Here is a 20,303-nt window from a genome sequence, read left to right as displayed (position 1 = left end):
GCTCATCAAATAAAGCCCATTGACAACCTTTTCAGTAACTTACTTTATTAAATACAAAACCTCTTCAAACACTATTTAGTGATTTTGGGGTCTCTCCTAGTTTTGTTGTTAGTAAAAAAAATTATATCACTATTTTTGTTAACTACTACACTAAGTAAATTTGGATCTATACTTTGACAAACAAAAGTGAAGTTAAAGAGTTGTTTAAGAAATTTCATATTTTAATAAAAATGTCAAAATCCTCCTTCTATATAGACTCAAACAAGTTCCTCATACTTGGTACCATGAACTTAATATTTATCTACTATATCTGAGATTTGTAACATCTAAATTTGATGCGCCACTATTCATACTTCATGGGTTTATGTGTATTTGTAAGTCTATGTGGGTAATATTATAATCATAATCAACCACACCTTAGTTGTTAATTAGGTTATTTCTTTCCTTGCTGTTTATTTTTCTATAATAGATCTTGTCACTTTTAACTACTTTTTAGGTGTTGAAGTACTACGAGATGTAGATGGTATTATTCTGTCACAATCTAATTATATAAGTGACATACCGTGTAAAAGAAAATATGAATGACTACAATGGTGTTGAAACTCCAATGAGTGCCACTAAAATATTCCAAACCAACAATGGTTTTCCATTGACTAATGTGGCTAACTAAAGAAAGGTTTTTGGGAAACTGCAATATTTATCCTAAACTTGTCTCGTCATTTGTTTTTCTGTAAACAAATTGTCTCAATTTATGCAATTCTCCTTTGAGATTCACTGGAAATCAAAGCACTATTAAGTTTGGTTTACAACCAAAGTGAAGTAATGATTTTAGTTTCTATATGTATTTTGATGGGGGTTGGGCTGAGGATGTCAATGATCAAGCCTCCATTGGGCTGAGGATGTCAATGATCAAGCCTCCACTTCTACTTATCTTTTTTTTATCAAAATCTTATAAAATTGTCCTAAAAAAATAATAATAGCTCGATCCTTTATAAAAGCTAAATATCACGTTGTTGGTAGTGCCATTGCTAATGTTAACCTCCAACTATAATATTGCGTAAAGAATCTTTTACTTGAAATGCATATTTCGTTCACAAAACTCTAACTATCATCTACTGTGATAATGTTAACCTTACATATTTATGTGAAAATCCTATATTCCATAGTTGAATAAAACATATTGCGTGCATTTTTGTTACAAGTGAAAGCAAATGCAGAAAAAGTAAGTTCAAGTTGTTCACATCCATGTCGTAGATCAACTAGTAAATACTTTCACTAAAGCTCTTTGAAAACCAACTTTTGACTGTCATTTGTTCAAGCTAGGCATTGTTGCACATTGTCTATCTTGTGGGGAGCGTATTGGCACAAGTGTTTTATTATTAGTAATTTTGTAATTTATATTGAGAAGTGACCCTCCATGCAATAATGAACCATAGACACAAGTCTGCGAGTTTACCAAGATTGCGAGCTCACCAAACTTGTGATGACACTAAAGCTGCAAGCTCTGTTTGGCGAGCCCATGCTTACGAGCTCTTTACTCTACAAGTTACCAACTTGCACTAAAACATTAATGATTTTTTATTAGACGTTTTGGTTGATGATTAGACTAAAATCAACCAATGAGGAAGCAAGTTGTTTAAAGATTAAGCCAAGTTGTAATTATTTTATCATTATTTTTAGCTTATTTAAGCTCATTTGTTCTTGCAAACAATATATCAATTTTTTCTTCATTAATGAAACAATTGATCACAAGCTGGTCTTCCTCCATTTTTTTGTTTTTCTTTTGCTTCTATTTCAATCCTTTCTTCATAAAAAAATCCAATAATTGATATCTAAAGCCACTTATTTTTGAGGGCCTATTTTCATAAAAATGTTTTCAGCAAGCTTTACACTACTCCCCTGTTTTCACAGGAGAAAACTACTATGTCTAGGTAGTAAAAATGAAAATTTATCTTCAAACAAATAGAGCCACCAGTGTTGAAACCAAATCCTACATTGGCTTAAATGAAACAACATAGTAAAAAATATGCCAAAAAATATAAGGCGATATCCTGCCTACAAAACAGTGTTTCAATCGTGATATTTACAAGAATAATGGCATGTGATACTCCTAAACAAGCTTGGGATAAGCTCAAGGAGGAGTTCCAGGGTTCATAGAAGATAAGGCAGCAACATATGATAAATCTCAAATGAGATTGTGAATACCTCAAGATGAAGGAAGCTGAGACTGTGAAGCAATATTCAGATCGAATCATGACAGTGGTGAACTAGATAAGACTACTAAGGGATCAGTTCATGGATAGTCAAGTAGTTGAGAAGGTGATTACCATACTTCCTAAGAGATATGAATCAAAGATATCTTTATTGGAAGACTCAAAGGATCTATCAACCATCTCACTCTTAGAATTAATCAATGTTTTATATGCTATAGAACAAAGAAGGGCACGTCGAACGAGCTTTTCAATCCATAAATAAAGAAGTTCTGAGCTCCTCAAGTCATAAAGAAAAAAAGTTGGTCAAATAAAAAAGAGAACTCAAAGAAGGGCAGTATAAAGAAAAAATAACCACTGTGTTCGCACTACAAGAAGTTAGGTCATCTTGAGAAATTCTGTTAGTTCGGGCCTAATGCCTAATGCAAAAACTGTAAGCAGTTTAACCATGAAAAAAGAGTGTGCAAGAATAATGAGCACGCACAAAAACAAAATACTCAGGCACAAACTGCAGAAGGAAGCTAAGAAGAACTAATGTTGGCGACCTTATGCGAAGCATAGTTCGCAGAATCTTGTGAACCTCCATGTGAAGTCCAATTCGCGACACCATGTGAACCTTTCAACAAAGTAAGAAAAATCTAGTTGTTTGACAGTGGTTGTACAAGTCATATGAATATAGATGCGAGCATATTCAAAAGCATTGACAAAAGGTTCTACTCCAAGGTGAAAGTTAGAAAGTAGTAAGAGAAGGAGATATTTTGATTAAAACTCCATCAGGTACTAAACTTGTCACAAATATTCTTTTAGTTCCTGACATAGATCAAAATCTACTGAATGTAAGTTAATTGCTTGAGAAAAAATATCCAGTGATATTCAAAGACAATAAATGCCTAATCTTTGATCCAAGTGGATGCAATCTCATTTCAACCAAAATAGTCTATAGAAGCTTTGCTGTCAACTGGAACTTAGCAACTTCAGTAGCATACACCAACTCACTAGATGAAACCAAGTTATGGCATAGAAGAATGGGACATGTTGACTACAAATCCTTAAGTCAAATGTCTAAGAATAACTTGGTTGAAAATTTATCAAATATGACCGATTATGAAGATGTATGCGAGGTGTGCCAGTTTGGAAAACAGACGAGGTCTCCATTTTCTACGAACACAACATGGCAAGCCATTGGAAAATTGAACTTAATACATACTGACATTTGCAGATCCATGAAAACAAGTTCACTAAATAGAGTAAGTACTTTGTATTGTTTATTGGGGACAGTACATAGTTCTATTGGGTGTTTCATAAAGAATAAGTCTGATGTGGCTGGAATCTTTTTCAAATTAAAAGCAATGGTTAAGACCCAAAGTGACTGTAAGTTAAAAATAGTAAGATCGGATAATGGGGTAGAATACACCTCAAAGAAGTTTGAAAAATTCTGCGAAGAGTCTGATGTTCATCATCAATTGAACAATTGGTACACTCCACAGCAGAATAGAGCAAGTGAAAGAAAAGATAGAATTGTAATGAACATGGTTCGTTACTTGCTTTCTGAACACAAACTACCAAATTATTTTTGGTCAGAGGTAGTAAACACTGTTGTTTACTTACTAAACAGACTACCTACTAAATTTATTGAAAGGAAGACACCATTTGAGGCCTGGTATGGTTTTAAATCTTCTGTTTCACACTTAAGAGTATTTGGTTGCACTTGTTTTGTTCATGTTCCAAAAGAGAAAAGAAGCAATTTAGATAGCAGATCATAGCTAGAGATATTTTTTGGATATTTCAGTGCTAAAGAAGGATATAGAATCTATAATCCTTTCACCAATAAAGTGATCATAAGGAAAGATGTGAAGTTTGATAAAAGAAGAATCTAGACTTGGACTGCAACAGAGGAGGAGATGTGTGAATAGAGGGGTCCAAAACTTGATGTGCAAGCCACTGAAGACCAAACTAAAAATAATCCACTAGATAAACAAGTAGTGCGAGGAACCAGGTCTATCACTGAAATCTATTAACAGTGTAATCTGGCAAAACTAGAACCAGACACTTTTAAAGAAGTTGAATGGCGAGCAATTATGAAAAATGACATCACCATGATCAACAAAAATGAAACATGGGAGCTTGTGGATAGACAAATTCGCAATAAAGTAATTGGATTTAAATGGAAGTTTAGAACCAATATGAATCCTAATGGATCAGTCAACAAATATAAATCAAGGTTAGTTGCGAAGGGGTTTAGCCAACAATATGGAGTGGACTTCATTGAAACCTTTGCCCATATTGCGAGGTTAAGCAACATAAGACTACTGATAACTCTTGTAGCTCAAAAAGGTTGGATAATACTTCAAATGGATGTAAAGTGAACCTTTCTAAATGGCTTTCTGAAGGAAGGAATTTATGTTGAGTAACCTCAAAGATTTGCAGTACCTGAATGTGAGACCAATGTGTACAAACTACACAAAGCACTGTATAGTTTGAAGCAAGCACCAAAAGCGTGGTATGAAAGAATTTATAGTCATCTAATAGAGATGAGTTTTGAAAGAAGTGTCAGTGAACCCACTTTATATGTGAAGAAAACTGGTAATGAAATACTTTTCATTATTTCATTATATGTTGGTGATTTACTTGTGATTGGAAGGGGTAACGAACTAGTGATTGTATTAAAGGACCAGATGCAAGAAAATTTTGAAATGTCAGACTTATGTGAAATGACATATTTCCTCGGTTTAAAGGTCAATCAAGCTCATGATGTAATCTTCATAAACCAGAAGGGATTCGTGATAAAATTTCTGCGAAAATATAGCATGGAAAATTGTAAACATGGAAGCAATCCTATTGCTCAAGGTGAGAAGCTCACCAACAATGAAGATGTTGAAAAGGTAGATGAAACAAGCTACAAGTGGGATGTTTGCTTTACTTGACAACATCCAGACCTGACATAATGTTTGTTGTAAGTCTGTTGTCCAAATACATGCATTGCTGTAATGTGAACCACTACATGGCATCAAAAAGGGTTCACGATACATAAAAGGAACTCTAAGCCATGGAGTGAAGTTTATAAAGACTGAAAAAATCAAACTACTTGTGTATTTAGAAAGTGGTTGGGCTGGATCTACTAAATATATGAAGAGCACCTCAGGTTATTTCTTTACTCTGGGATTAAGCGTGTTCTGTTGGAGCTCGCAGAAGTAAGAAACAATGGCGCAGTCAACTGCTGAAGTTGAGTATCTTGTAGCCGCAGCAGCTGTGAATCAAGTTATTTGGCTAATGAAATTGCTGAATGATTTAAATTTAAAGCAAGAAGAAGCAATAGAGATTAAGTGTGATAATTAATCTGCTATTGCAATTACAAAAAATCAAGTGTTTCATGGAAAAACAAAACACTTCAAAATCAAGTATCAATTTGTAAGAGAAGTGGAACAAGCTAAGGAAGTAACATTAGTTCATTGTAATTCACAAGATCAGTTGACTGATATTCTAACAAAACCTCTTGGGAAGATAAGGTTTGAAAAGCTGCACTATGATATTTGTAACAGCCCGATTTAGACCCTAATCGAAACAGTGGTTTCAGGACCATGAATCTGAGTCAAAAAATATTTAAAAATTATTTTCTGTGTTTATTATGTGTAAATTTATATCTGTGAAATTTTCGTGATTTAATTTTGTCGTTTGAATGTCTGATTAAATAAAAGGACTTAATCGCGTAAAATGAAAATTAGGTGGTTAATAGTAAAAGGACCAAATTGTTGAATGTCTCTATAATATGAAACCTTTATGCTGTAATTGGGCCATTATTAATTTAAGTGGACGGCTATGGGCATAATATATATGAAAGTGTAATATTTTAACTAAGGTTAAAAGTGTAAATTAAATGTTATGTTAATATAATATATTATATATCATAAAACATAAAGAAATAAGCCATTTATGTGTTATATGTTCTTGCTAAAACAAGAGAAAATAAAAAGAAAAACCTAGTTCGGCATTTTCAAGCTCAATCAAGGTATGTGTTTAGCTCAGTTTTTGATAATTTCTACGTTTTTGAGATCGTTGCTTCGAGTACTAGTAAACCCATGCTTGAATTTTTTTATTTTGGTAAATATTTTGAGTTATGTCATTATTGAAAGCTTGTGATTTTTGTTGTTTGATGATGAAATATGAAAGATATGTTTTAGATTAACAAATTTTGTATTGGAGTTTTTGATGATGTTGAGTAATTAGGACTAAATTGCAAAAATAATAATTTAAGAGACTAAAATTTAAAATAAATGAAATATATGGACTTGTATGAACACTATGAACATTCAGCCTAACATGGGTATGTTGAGATTTTGCATATTTTGTGTTTTGTGCAATCGAGACTAAATTGTAAAAAGTGTAAAATGTTAGGGGTAAAATGGTAATTTTCCCATTTATGTGTGTTTGGATTAAATTGAATGAAAAATGTGTTTGAATGAGTTTAAATTGAATATGTTTAGATCAAGAACCAAAGAAATCGGATTTGAATCGAGGGAAAACTAAAGTTGTCGACTAGTCATCTCGTTCCGTTTTACATCGTCCGAGGTAAGTTCATAAGCATAGAGATATTGTTAACTTTTAATATAAGTGATCTGTAAATAATTGTATGAAATAGTACTAAATTACAAATCAGCATTGAGTAAGGAAAAATAATCTATGTTTAATGATAAAGTAACGAATAAGTTTGGTATTTGAAGTAATGACATGAACTATTCATGTTAAAGTGTTGATTATATGTATAACAAATTTAAATTCGGCTAAATGATATATGTATATGATATTAAAGTGTGAATCATGAGTATATAAATATATATATTCAATTGTATGATGATTTTGTGACCTAGAAAGTGAATAATAATATTATTAATGAACATATTTGTGTTTTGGCCAAGTTTAAATTGATACATGGATATATATATATATGAGACTTCGACTTGTGATATGTGATTTCGATATATGTGTGCGAGTAAGACCACGTTTAATACGTTGGCATCGACATGTGATTCCGATATATGTGTGCGAGTAAGACCACGTTTAATACATTGGCATTTATATGTGATTCCGATATATGTGTATGAGTAAGACCCTGATGAGACAGTGGCATCGTTATGTGATTACATGTAAGACCACGTCTGGGACGTCGGCATTGTTCGATACGTGTGATTATCAAAGTATTCTATTCAATTCCGAATGGTTCAACGGACAATGATAAGTTATGATCGAATGTGTAAAATGAGTTAAACGATTAGGTATGAGTTATTTGATTACCTAATTGAAAGTAAGGTAAGTTTGTTATTTGATATTAAATGCAAATTCTATATATGATAATAATGTAAATGTAGTTGGATTCATGTAGTATTTTCGGCTATATGCTATGTATAAGTATGAGTTGTTAAAGTCAGATTTATGAGTATATGTATATTAGTCTATGAACATTCGATTATATGGTGTTAATATGCCTTTGAAATCGAATGATACTTTGAGTATATATATATGTACATTCGGTTAAGATAAGGTTTATTATAAAAGCACAGGATATATATATGAAATGTTAAATGTGGGATTAAATTTAGTTATGATAGTATATTATGGATTGATTTAAATGAATTGATAATGTCTTGAATTGTAATTTACTTATTACTTACTAAGCTATAAAAGCTTACTCTGTGTGTATGCTCGTTTTTGTTTTATAGATTTTGGATCAAGTTACGAGCTCAGGGATCGTCAGCATAGTCCATCACACTATCTACAGTTTTGGTATCTTATAAGTTAAACTCGATCTTATGGCATGTATAAGCTAGCCTTGGAGTTAGTTTATTTTGGATGCGTCTGTATATAAAGCCATGCAAAAATGGCTAAATCCTAGTGCTAATGTTCTAATGTTTAAGTAACTTTGGTCATGGGTTATGTATATATATATGTGCAAGTTAAACTTAATATATGGGTGATGAATGTGTTTTTCTGTGGTTTATTATTAACTTATTCAGAATGTGTGATTTGCCTTGCAAATCAGTTGGGAGTAGTAAATGACATGCTTCTATATTCAGTTTGTGATAGATGAAATTCATACATGTGCTTGTGATAGGCTTGTTTGTCGTTTGGTATTTAAAGGTTAAGTCATTAGTGTAATGATTCGATTGTGTCTTGTATTTAATAATATTGGTTAAAGTGGGTTAACGAGTATATTTGGTTAAATGTTGAATTTAGATAATGAATATATTTGATTGATGATTCGACATTTGCATATATAAATAACAGATGCTTATTGAGTTATAATATGTAATATATTAGATAAGTAAAATGAAAGTCATATATATGGTGTGTTTCATATATGTTTACAGTTTAAAGTAATGATATGTATAGCTTGTGATTATTCAATATGGTAAGTTTGACAAACTAATATGTTTTACTTTAGTTGAATTTTATGATTTAGTTTAATCAAGATAAACATGGTTGTTAGATAAGTAAAAAAAAAATTATATTATATATATTAGTTGTGATTAAATATTGGCATATTAGAAATATATAATTTGTATCATGAATAGTCCAAGTTAATAAACTTAATATGAAGAATATATGTTTGCGATGTTGTTATATGATTCGGTAAAAGAGTAATATTAAGTACATTGTGTATTCGGCTATGTTACTAAATTGTTTTAGAAGTGTTTATATGGCATATTTTATGTGATGGATTAGTATGATTCTTGTGTAAATATATTTGATGATTGAAATTATGATCATTTGAATAGTGAAAAGAAATACTAAGTAAATATCTATAATCGGATAGTCACAAGTAAAATAAGTGTTTCCACCAATGGTATGAGCATGTGTACTTGGTTATGTGAATATTAATGGTGTATAATAATTTGCATGCAAGTGGGGTGTACTATGAGTTGTATTCTGTGCTTATTTAATGATTCATAGTGGAATGCTAAGATGTGCAATATATATATTGCTTTAAAGTTAAGTTCGGCCATATAGTAATAATATTGAGGTTGCATATATGTTTGGACTTGAATTGGCGTGTAATAGTATATTTGGCTTTTACCATGCACACATGTAAAGTTATTTAAATAATATGTTTGAAATTTATTAAATTAAATAGATATAGTAGCATGTATTTAATATTTGTGTTTGAATGTTTTAAGGTATGCGCATGAAATTTGTTATGTATTAAAATTTTGATATAATAAAATAATCTAAATGCTATAAAGGAAATATGCATACGATTCGTATAATTGAGTTTGTATTACCTTAAGCATGAATAGTAACGTTTGACTCTCTTAAGCTATGTACAGTTTGGTAATACTTCATGACCCTAATCCAGCGACGGATATGGGTTAGGGGTGTTACAATATTGGAGTTCAAAACATGGAAGTCAAGGAGGAGTATTGCTAAGTGACCCTCCATGCAATAATGAGCCCTGAACATAAGTCTTTGAACTCACCAAATCTGCAAGTTCACCAAGACTGCAAGCTTACCAATAATGTGAGCTCACCAAACTTGGGATGACACTAAAGCTATGAGCTCTGTTTGGCGAGCTTATGCCTATGAGCTCCTCATTCTACAAGTTGCTAACTTGCACTGAAACAATAATGATTTTTTATTAGACGTTTTGGTTGTTGATTAGGTTAAAATCAGCTAATGAGGAAGCAAGCTATTTAAAGATTAGGCCAAGCTGTAATTATTTTATTATTATTACCTTATTTAATCTATTTTTTTCTTGCAAACAATATATCAGTTTTTTCTTCATTAACGAAATAATTGATCACAAGCTAATCTTTCTCCATTTTTCTATTTTTCTTTTTCTTCTATTTCAATCCTTTCTTCTTAAAAATCCAACAATTTATTCTTCTTTTATTTTTTGGGTTGTTTCTAATATTTTAGGATGGTTTGAAAGTTTTAACAATTCTCCTTCATTTGTTAGGCTATTTAGATTCTCCTAGGACAATTTATAAGTTTAGATAATTCTCCTTCTTCAAAGGAATTCTTTAGAGAAATTGATTACATTTCACTTGTATTTAAAGGTTACTTCGACTTCAATGAAAGGCATCTCAGTAATTCATAACTTTATGTGTTTCTCTAATAAGTCAATCATTGAGATTGATTGCAGTAGTATTTTGGAGTGGGTTCAAAGTCCAGCAAAGGCCTTTATATTTATCGAAATGTTATTAATTCTTTTTCAGCTCCTTCTCTAGCAGGTATATGGTTCTCAATCAAGTTTTGAGAACTGCAAAAGAGGCGAAGGTTGGCATTAACAGAATTTGCAGCTAATTATCTCATCTGTAGTGCTTTGGTAGTGCTCTTGTGATGTTTATTGTAGCTTAGCTTTTTTCTTTTTCCTTTTCTATTTCGATTGACTGAGTCTTATGGTATGCATAGATGTACTTGTATGTGAGTTTCATTTACGATAACCTATGAAAACATCGACAGGGAAAACCCCCTCGTACAAGTGTTGTATTGGTATTTGACAAGGACACGCCATTGACATGGCCAAATACATACCGGACACACCTCAACGCATGTCAAAAAGGGACACTGCTGGACTTTCTTTTGGCCTGAATCAAAAACGAAAAAAAACCATATACAAGGAGAACTTTAGTAAACAGATAAAAAGAACTTTAGCATTTAATTATGATAATTTATGAGACTTTTAACATACTTTTCTTCTTTGGAGTCGATCCTCTTATATGAAGATGATGACGATGATAGAGATTTTGTAGATGAAGGTTTTGTAGGGAAGAAAGAGTGAAAGACAAAGACAAAGGTAAAGGCAGTAAATGAGGAGGAAAAAAAAAGGGCAAATGAGGGGGAATATGAGTGTCTGCGTAAGAAAGAAAAAAAAAAGTAGTTAATGTGTCTAGCTATAATGGGGTAAGAAAGTCTAAAAAAAATTATAGTAGTATAAAAATAGTAAAAGTAAGTATAATAAAAATATGTGAAACCCATTATAATAAGAATATATATATATAATATTTGTCTAGTTAATGAATTTATTAGATTAAAAATATTTTTAAAAAAATTAATTTTAATTATAAATTAATAAATATATGTGTGACCTAAATTCTTGTCAAATAAAATAAGACATTGTTTGCAAGTCAAGTTAAAAAATATATATTTTCTTTCTAGAAGATTTAGTATTTATTAGTATAATATATTTCATATTTATTAGCATAATTTATTTGACCTATGAATTTAATCTATAAATATGTGAGACCCATTATAATAAGAATATATATATGTAATATTTTTCTAGTTAATGTACCTATTAGATTAAAAATATTTTTTAAAATTAATTTTAATTATAAATTAATAAATATATGTGTGACCCAAATTCTTATTAAATAAAATAAGAGATTACTTGCAAGTCAAGTTAAACAAAATATATTTTCTTTCTAAAAGATTTAGTATCTATTAATATAATATATTTTGTATTTATTAGTATAATTTATTTGACCTACAAATTTAGTCTATAAATAAACACTTTTACAACATTAGAAAATACATCCATTAAATTACTAGAACTCAACCATTTTTGGAGAATTTTGTATTTATGTTTTGAGGGTTCTTTATATTTGGGTTTTGAGGTTTAGTTTTTATCTCAATTTCTTCCGCTATTTTAACTTGTTCGTTATTTAATCAGGTCGATCCCCAACATTAATTATGGCATCTTAAAGTGGTAGTGGAAGTGTTGACTCATCAAATAATGTGACTAATGCTAGTGTGTCTTAAGATGATATTAGTAACACTCCTCTTTAGATATATGTTACTAAATTACCAAAAACTGTTGAAGGAGGTGGGAATGTTAGTTTTGTGTGTAATTTTTGCAACGCTTCATTTAAAGGGTCATATTCTGGGATTAAAGCACATTTATTGAAACTAAGTGGGTAAGGAATTCGAGTGTGTCCTAAAGTAACACTACAACATCTTACTGAAATGCAAAAAAAATAGTTGAAGATGTGAAACTCAAGTTGCAGCAAAAAATAGTCCCATTACTACCTAGTTCTCAAACATTAGCATCTTCCTTTGGGCCAAACACAACCTTACTTCAACGGCATAGTTTAGGTTCTAAAAGAAGAAAAGGCCCTTTAGAACAATCGTTCAACCTAGCTGCTTGAGAGAATTTAGATAGTGAAATTGCTCGGATGTTTTATTCTGGTGGATTACCTTTTCATCTAGCTAGGAACCCTCATTATGTGAATACATTCACCTTAGCTAGTAAGAATTCGATTTCGGGTTACATACCTTCAGCGTATAATGCTTTAAGGACTACATTGTTGCAAAAACAATGAGCAAACATAGAGAGGTTGTTACAACCTATAAAGGGAATGTGGAGGGAAAAAGGTATTAATCTTATATGTGATGGATGGACATATGCACAAAGACAACCGTTGATTAACTTTATCGTCATTTCTGAAAGTGAAGTTGTTTTCTTGAAAGCCGTCAATTGTGAAAAGGAGTACAAGGATAAGTTTTACGTGACAACTTTAATTAAAGATGACATAAGTGAAGTTAGGGCACAAAATGTTGTTCAAGTGATAATCGACAATGCACCAGTTTGTAAAGCCGTGGGATCATTGGTAAAGACACAAATCCTCATATCTTTTGGACACCTTCCGTGGTACATACTATTAATCTTGTTCTTAAAAATATATGTGTTGCAAAAAACATCGAAAAGAATGAGGTTACATATGATGTTTTGTGATGGATAAATAATGTTGGTGATGATGCTATCTTTATAAGAAACTTCGTAATGAATCACTCTATGAGGTTGGAAATATTTAATTTTTTTGTGCCTTTGAAATTAGTTACTGTTGCGGATACTAGATTTGCTTCTATGATTGTGATGTTAAAAAGATTCAACCTCATTAAACGGGGTCTCCAAAATATGGTAATTGGTGATGAATGGTCTACTTATACAGAAGATGACATTTCCAAAGTCTATTTGGTGAGGGAAAAAATTTTGGATGACTTTTGGTGTGATTAGGTTGATTATATCTTTACTTTTACGGAACCTATGTATGATATGCTTCAAATTATGGACACGGATAAACCTACTCTTCACTTTGTTTATGAGATGTGGGATGAAATGATTGAAAAAGTGAAGAAAAACATTTATAGATGCTAAGTATGACTCTTATTTCAATCAAATTTAAGAAATAATCTTCCAGTTAAATTCTGTTTATTTATTTCAATCAAACTCAAATTAGTCTAAATTATTTTATTATTTGACCTATGAATTTAGCTTATAAATAGGTTCTTTTACAACCTTGAAAAAACACCCATTAGAGATTAGAACTCATAACACATTTAGAGAATTTTGTGTTTACGTTTTGAGGATTCTTTGTTTTTGGGTTTTCAGGGTTTAGTTTTTATCTCCATCTTTTGTACTTTTCATTCTTTTACCATTATAGTAATATTATCTTTACCCATGATTTTTTATCCTCTTTGGAGGGGTTTTTCTATGCTAAATTTGTGTGTTCAATTTTTCAATTTATTCCGCTATTTTGTTACTTGTTGCTTAATCGGGTTGATCCCAACAAGTGGTATCAGAGCTAGCTCAATTTTCATAGACCAGCCAATTCAGAGATGGCAGCAACAAGGTCTGAAATTGAGAAGTTCGATGGTGAGACAAATTTCAATTTGTGGCAAGTTCGGATGATGACAATTCTAGTTCAAATTGGCTTGAAAAAGGTTGTTACTAAGAAAAAGCCTGAGAATCTAAACCAAATAGAATGGGAAAAGCTTGAAGAAAAGGCCTTGTATGCAATCCAGTTGTACCTTGCGAACGGTTTTTCATGAGGTATTGATGGAGAAAACCTCATCTCCACCTTGTGGAAAAGGTTAGAAACTCTTTATGCAACTAAGTCTCTATGTAATAGCCCGATTTTGGAGCTAGTCGAAATAGTGATTTTGGGACCACATATCCGACGTAGAAAAATTTATTTTTATTATATTTTTATGGTCTACAATTTTACAGAATGATTTCATGAAAATCCCATTCGAAAATTTTAACGTTTGGGCACTCAATTTAGTCTAAAGGATTGAATTGTAATAAGTGCAAAAGTTGAGTTCTACTCGTTAAAGGTGTCCAATTGCTATGGGATTTTAAAATAAAGGTCATTATATGATAATTAGACCATTAGTTAAGTTTATGGACCAAAATGGACATGATTAGGTGAAATTTCAAAGTTTTAAGTGAAGGGCATTTTGGTCATTTGGTTAATAAAAGAATAAAAGGGAAAATAAAGCCAAAATTGGTGACCATCTTCTCTCATTGGCTGAATTTTACAAGACACCATATCTAGGGTTTTCTTCAATTTTCAAGCTTGATTGTAAGTACATCCTAGCCCCGTTTTTAATTCTCTTTACATTTTTGAAGTCCTCGTAACCCGGTTTACCTATTTCTACCATTATTTTGAAGTAGGGTTCATGTTTAAAAATTTACCCATGTGTGACATGCATGTATTTTGATGTTTGATGGAAGATATTGTATGTTAAAGGTGTGATAAACAACTTTTACTAAGTGATTTTTAGTGAAAATGTATAAAAATGACTTATTTGTAAAAGCTGTTAAAATGGGTAGTAGAAATGTGATTTGATAAAAAATGTGGGCTTCTATAAGCATAGAATTGTTTCGGCTAGGCTTGGGTTATCAAGAAATTGAATACATTTCATTTTACAAGCCTAGGGACTAATTTGTAAAAATGTGAAACTTTAGGGGCAAAAAGGTAATTTTGCCATAATATGATGTTTGGGCTGATTTGAGTAATGTGAATATTAAATAAGCTAAACTTGCTATTATAGATCAAGAAAAATGAAGTTTGGACCTTGATCGGGGGAAGAATAAGGTGTTTGACGATTAAATCATTTTCTAGTAATTTGTACCGAGGTAAATTCGTATGTAAATAATGCATTATTTTATTTATGTTTTAAATGATTTAATATTGTATGACTTATGATTGACTTCGTGGATGTAATTGACAAAGTAAGAAATATCCCAGTTGAACCTTAGGAATAGATAGGGTACAAATGTCATGACATTAGAGTTAGTTGAGATTACGTGTAAGACCATATCTAGGATATGGCATTGATGTGAGACTTCGTGTAAGACCATATCTGGGATATGTCATCAATGTGAGATTTCATATAAGACCATAGCTGGGCTATTGGCATCGATATGAGATCCCATGTAAGACCATATCTGGGATATGGCATTGGTATGGTAATGTATGTGTGAGACTCCTGAGCATCCTTTCGTATTCCAAGTAGTTCAACGGGAAATTCAACGAGAATGACAAGCTATGAAAAGTTATGTTATGTTGCGAGTTGGTACAGGTACATATGTAAAACTCATTGAATAATGAGCTCGATATGCGATGATCCCTCGGTAAGATTATGAATGAGTAAGTTATGATTAGATGACCTTAATAGCATTTATGCCAAGTTCATCATGTTTATTTGTATGTTACATGTCTGGTTATAATGCTTATTATTTACATAGGAACTTACTAAGCTATATAGCTTACTCCCTCTTTCTTTTCCCTTGTTTTATAGTGTCACCAAGCCAGCTTAGGGATCGGAGACTGTCAGAGATTCATTCACACTATCAACTTAATATTTTGAGTACCAATGATTTTATTATTTTGAGTTATGGCATGTATTCGGACTTGGTCTTTTTTTTATTTGTCATAGATGATTTGGCCAAATGTGTTGGCTTGTAATGGTATTGATTCATTTTGTATATGGCCATTAAATGTTGGCCTATAATGGTTATGATGTGTAACATCCCGAAATAAGGCCTAGTTGGAACAGTGGTTTCGGGACCACAAATCCGACGTTGAAATAATTGTTTTATGATTATTATGAGGTCTAGAATATGATAATATGCATTTGTTAAAGTTTCATGAAGAAATTCTATGAGCAAGGTGTCCAATTGGAAAATAAGGACTAAATTGAATAAAGTGCAAACTTGGATTCTAGAAGAAATTTGTATGAAATTGCTTTAGATTATTAATTAGAAGTCCTTAAGGAGTAATTTTCTCGATTTCTAAGTTTTTGGACAAAAAATGGGCATGAAAGGATAAAATTTTAAAGAAAGGGTTTAGGGGTATTTTGGTCATTGAGCTTAAGGGTATTTTGGTCATTTGGCTAATTAATGAAATAAAATGGGAAAATAAGCCAAAAATCAGCTCATCTTCTCTACGTTGTTGTCGAAATTTGAGAGCCACCATAGCTAGGGTTTCTTCACTTTTCAAGCTCAATAGTAAGTGCTCCCTAACCCCATTTTTAATGTTCTTCGTATTTTTGAAATCCCGGTAGCTTACTCTCTCCATTTCTACACATATTTTGAGTTAGGTTTCATGTTTGTAAAGTGACCCATGTGTGACATGTTTATTCTTTGATGTTTTATACAGGAATATGAAAGTTGGATGTGTGTTAAACATTTTTTTCTAGGTGATTTTCATGAAAAACCCCTAAAAGGACCTTTTTGCAAAAGGTGTAAAATATGTGGTAAAAATGTGAAATTATGGAAAATGTGGGCTTCCATAAGAGGGAAAAACTTTCGTCTAGGCTTGGGTAATGTAGAAAATTCATGCATTTCATTATAAGAACCTAGGGACCAAATCATAAATAATGTGAAAGGTTAGAGACAAAACGATCATTTTGTCCTGGGGTAAACTTTAGACTCGAAAAGAATAATGTAAGATATTGATAATTCATTTTATTGTTCTATACCCTGAGGAATAAATTTTGGAGATCGATCGAGGAAAACGAAAGGTTTCAAAATAACTGAAACGCGAAACCGAAACGAGTACCAGGTAAGTTCGAATAACTTAAAGTAAACTCATAATATGCCTATATGTATGTTATATGAATGTATGATAATTGTGTATGTAATGATGGCATGAAAATCCATGAAATATATTAATAATAATGACATGACAATAAATATCCCGATTGAAGTAAAAAGGGAAATTCGATGGATAAACCATAGCTTACATGACTTGGTATCCTGTATGTGATGCAGAAAAAGGATTCAGCCCAGACGGGTAATCCGTTGATTTCAAATATAGAAAGGATCTAGCCCGGACGGGCGTTCCTTGAGTGATCGAGCCTCTCGAAGAATATGTGTGCATTGCGGATTTAGCACGAACCTGTAATTCGAATAGGGTCTAAATTTAACTTGGACTGGTAATTCAGATCTGAGCTCATTGCGGGTGTTTGTCGCTACAAGGGATTTAACCTAGATTCGTAATCCCGACATCACCCTATGAGTTGATATTGCGGGGGATTTAGCCTAGACTAGTAATCCCGCCATAAGATTTGAGGTTCGCGGGAGTGCGTACTTGAGATGATCGCTCTTATGACTTGACGGTAAATGGATAATCCATCGAGATTTCTGAGAAACTCAATAGGATTAGAAGGAGATATAAAAATGAAAGTGTTGAATGATAAGCTCATCTAAGACAAATTTACATGGTGTATTGTTATGGGACTAACTTGTTGATTGAGTGCATGTGATAGCAAAACAATTTCATTGCTTGTTGGTTTTATTACCTAATATGGATGTATGCTAATTAATCGGTAAGTTCACTTTCCAGTTGTTCGGGCTTACTAAGCATGTAAATGCTTACCCTTCTATTTTCCTTATCTTACAGAGCTCGAGGGCTCGTAGAGGTTGGAAGACGGTTGGGAAATCAACACACTATCATCTTGTCTAACTTTGGTATATAGATATTCTTATTTTGTTCAATGGCATGTATAGGGCTTTGGTTATTTTGTTGTACGTTTCATTTGATTAGCCAATAGAAGGCTTATAAAAGTATACTTAATTACTTGTATATGGTCTTAGGAAGTGGCTCAATTTGGTGTAGGTTACGACCTACCAAATTGTACATGATTATGTTCCAATGTTCTTGTGATGATTAAATATGGTGTGTTACAATTAGTCAAATGTAATATGACCAAATCACATGGGGTGGTTAGGCCACAATTTGGCAATGAGTTAAGACAATAAGCCAAGCTTAATTGATTTACCAGTTATAGAAATCCTAAATATAAAGAGGATAACCAAGCATGTATAAAACCGATGAGATGAGGTTCACATGCAATGAGGTATGTTAAGGTCATTTAAGAGTGTAATTAGACCATGTTAAGTGTTAATGAAAACTATAAGTAGGTAGAAACATTAAAGGGTGACCAAAGGCTTGGAAAATAGCCCAACAGGGTCCACACAGATAGACACACAGGCGCGTGTCTAGGCCGTGTGTGACACACAGATAGCCCCATGGGCATGTAGTCCGTCCGTGCGCCCCCTACACCTAAAATTTTTAAGTCAGAATACATGGTAGTAAACGCACGGGTAGAGGCACGGCCGTGTGTCTCAACTGTGTAGAGGGCACGGCCTAGCACACGAGTGTGTGTCTTGGTCGTGTGCCCCTAAATGCATACTGATGTCATAAACAGAATCCTCGAGTTTTTGGACACGGGCGACCACACGGGCGTGTCTAGGCTGTGAAAAGGACATGGGCCAGGGACACGAGCATGTGCTTGGCCATGTGAAAACCCCTATTGGTTTGAAATGAGAAATAAATTAAATAAATTCCACACGGGTAGGGGACACGGGCATCTCCCAAAGCACACGGGCATGTGCATTGCCTCCACATGGGGGTGTGAGGCTTAACCTAGCAAATTTTCCAAGAACTTTCTCAAGTTCTTGATTTGATTCCGGACTGTTATCAATGTATGTTTAGGGTCTCATAGGCCCATAATAAGGACACGAAAATGTTGTCTGATTGGTTTGAATTTTGGAATGAAATTTTATAACTGGTATTTTCCCGAAATGTTCGAGTACATGCCTGGTAACGCCTCATACTTGGTCCCGGTCTTGGGTACGGGTAAGAGGTGTTATATTTAGCGGTATTAGAGCTATTGTTTAGTCGGTTCTAGGACTACCGTAGAGTGTATCGAGTTTAGCTATACATGCCACTACGTGAACGTTGATAGTGTGATATCTCCTAACTATTTAATTATCTTTGAATATAATAAATATCTTCCAATCAAGCACAAGATGAGCCCGAGGGAGCCGAGAGCAATTCTCCAGCTTCCATACAACGAGCTGTTTCTAGTAGTAGAAGGCCTATGTCTGAAGGCCGGGAAAAGGCTAGAGTCGCCTTCTTTGACATGATGGATGAGTGGTTTGGGGATTATTTGAGGAATCGCCCCAACATACCACGACATCTCCCATCCCCTAACCAAGCTGATAAGGAAGTACCACGAGGTATGGCACCTGTAAGAATTGGTAAAGCCCCTGTAGACAAGCTTAGAGAGTATGGGGCTGAAAAATTTAGGGCTAAGATTGATGATGATGCTGAACAAGCCGAGTTTTGGCTCAAAAATACTACACGAGTATTGGATGAGTTATCTTGTACACCTGAGGAGTGTTTAAAGTGTGTTGTATCTCTCTTGAAGGATACTGCATACCATTGGTGGAAGACTGTATTGTCAGTAGCGCCAAAGGAAAACATCACTTGAGAATTTTTCCAAGTGGAGTTTAAGAAGAAATACATCAGTCAAAGATTCTTAGACTCGAAGCGAAAAGAGTTCTTGGAACTCAAACAAGGAAATAAGACTGTATCAGAATATGAAAGGGAGTTTGTAAGACAGAGTCAGTATACGACTGAATGGGTTCAAACAGAGTCAGAAACATGTAACCGCTTCGAGGAAGGTCTGAATGAGGAAATCAAACTATTGATTGGGATTCTTGAGATACGAAAGTTCGCTGCATTAGCTGATCGGGCCAAGAAGGCCGAGGAGATCAGTAATGAAAGGAAGCAAGTTAAGAGAAAGGCTCGAGTTTCAAGCAAGAGATCCAGCGATAAGACGTTCTCATTTTCCACAAAGAAATCAGGGAGCCAACATGAACGCTCCACTTCATTAGTAGGGTATTCACGTAGAGTGAAAGGCTCTAAACGGCATAACCAAAAGTCTTCTTCCCCGATGGTGACTAGTGTGGGGAATGTAGATGACCAAAAGCCAAAGTGTAAAAGCTGTAATAAATTTCACTTT

The sequence above is a fragment of the Gossypium hirsutum genome, chromosome A10 (assembly GCF_007990345.1).
Source record: "Gossypium hirsutum isolate 1008001.06 chromosome A10, Gossypium_hirsutum_v2.1, whole genome shotgun sequence".
Lineage (NCBI taxonomy): Eukaryota > Viridiplantae > Streptophyta > Magnoliopsida > Malvales > Malvaceae > Gossypium > Gossypium hirsutum.
The sequence above is the reverse complement of the archived record's forward strand: the minus strand, read 5'-3'. Positions refer to the sequence as shown.